This window comes from Heterodontus francisci, unplaced genomic scaffold (assembly GCF_036365525.1).
Source record: "Heterodontus francisci isolate sHetFra1 unplaced genomic scaffold, sHetFra1.hap1 HAP1_SCAFFOLD_542, whole genome shotgun sequence".
Classification (NCBI taxonomy): domain Eukaryota; kingdom Metazoa; phylum Chordata; class Chondrichthyes; order Heterodontiformes; family Heterodontidae; genus Heterodontus; species Heterodontus francisci.
The window spans coordinates 208,321-210,000 of record NW_027140974.1 but is presented as its reverse complement, the minus strand read 5'-3'; positions in this window follow the sequence as shown (position 1 = coordinate 210,000).

The following is a 1,680-nucleotide window of genomic DNA, read 5'->3' as shown; positions in this document are numbered from 1 at the left end:
AATTCTTTTCCTGTGGGTGTGGTGTGCCTCCGCACCCCCCAATCTGTTCCAAGGCCTTGTTTTCTCTCGCTCGCCAAAACACTTTGTCTGTTTTCACAGCCAGTCTACCGGCCTAGACCCAACTGTGCGATATTTCAGAGCCGGCAACAGAGCATGGAAAGTCCGCCAGATTTACCCTTAAATGCTCATAAATGACTTCCAGGCACTCTTCGGAAGGTCTTTTATTTCAAAAGAAGGTCCTTCCTTGAGGGAGCACTTCTTCGGCCACTTTGCAAGTGCAACCGCTGCCAGCAAAAGTTCTGAAAATCGAGTTCCCGAAAATCTCCGGGTACCCCGCCAACCCCCAGCCACCCGAATCGCAAGTGTCAATTCGGCGGGTTGCCTGCCGGTAGTCCTTCCGAAAATGAGGCGCCAAATCGCCGCAACGGCCATTTTTCATTTCGGCATCGGGACTTCCGACGGCAACTGATTAACTAGCCCGGGGACTAGAGCGGCAGCAAATGCAACGTGCCCTCTTGGCGGGAGCAACTTGACCGCCCCCGTGGGGAAAGGTCAACTCGGGGCCCGGGAAAGTCGCCGAGTCCGACCCCATACACTTCCATGAGTTGGGGGTTTTGGCCTTCCCGGCCCAAGGCTCGCCTTATTTCGGCCTGCACTTTCGGAAAAGGGTGCATTCCTTTTGGTTAATGATTTCACCAGCCCGGGTCTTAGCCTCTGCCCCGACGGCTAAGTCTTTTGGTTAATGATTTCCTGCGGCTGGGACTACCCTTTCCCCCGCCCTGCAGGCACCCGGGTCGGGAGGCCGTCGGGGGCACTTTCCGGGGCAAATCCGGACCCTTACGCAAGGGAGAGTGCGCCCCCCGCCTCGGCCGGGGGTCAGGCTGCCGCCTATTAAGCCCGACAGAAAACCCGAAAAATGGACGAAAATGGGAAAAAATCCCCATCCGAAAAAGGCTTAAAAGTCGGTTGGGCGGCAGCTAGGGTCGGTCTCTGCAGACCTGGAGGCTCGGGTGGACTCTTGGAATAAACGTCCAAGTCCCGACTTGCCACCTCCTACTACTGTGCAGATACCCCGCCAACCCCCAGCCACCCGAATGACAAGCGTCCGATCAGCGGGACGAATTTGACAACTCTGGCCGGACCTCTGGAACTCCATCCCGGGTAACCGGGGCAAATTTTTCCGCTTGATCGCCCTTCCACTGGTTAACCATTTGCCCTTTCGGACTTAGTCTCTGGACATTATTCGACGGATTTTCTGGTTAACCATTTGCCCTTTCGGACTTAGTCTCTGGGCATTATTTTCGACTTTTTGGTTAATGATTTCATACTTTTTACTTACTTTTGCCCTTTTTGGTTAATGATTACTCTGCTTACTGGTTAACCATTTGCCCTTTCGGACTTAGTCTCTGGACATTATTTTCGAGTTTTTGGTTAATGATTTCACACTTTTAACATATTTTTGCGCTTTTTGGTTAATGATTACTCTGCTTACTGGTTAACCATTTGCCCTTTCGGACTTAGTCTCTGGACATTATTTTCGACTTTTTGGTTAATGATTTCACACTTTTTACTTACTTTTGCGATTTTTGGTTAATGATTTCACACTTTTAACATATTTTTGCGCTTTTTGGTTAATGATTACTCTGCTTACTGGTTAACCATTTGCCCTTTCGGACTTAG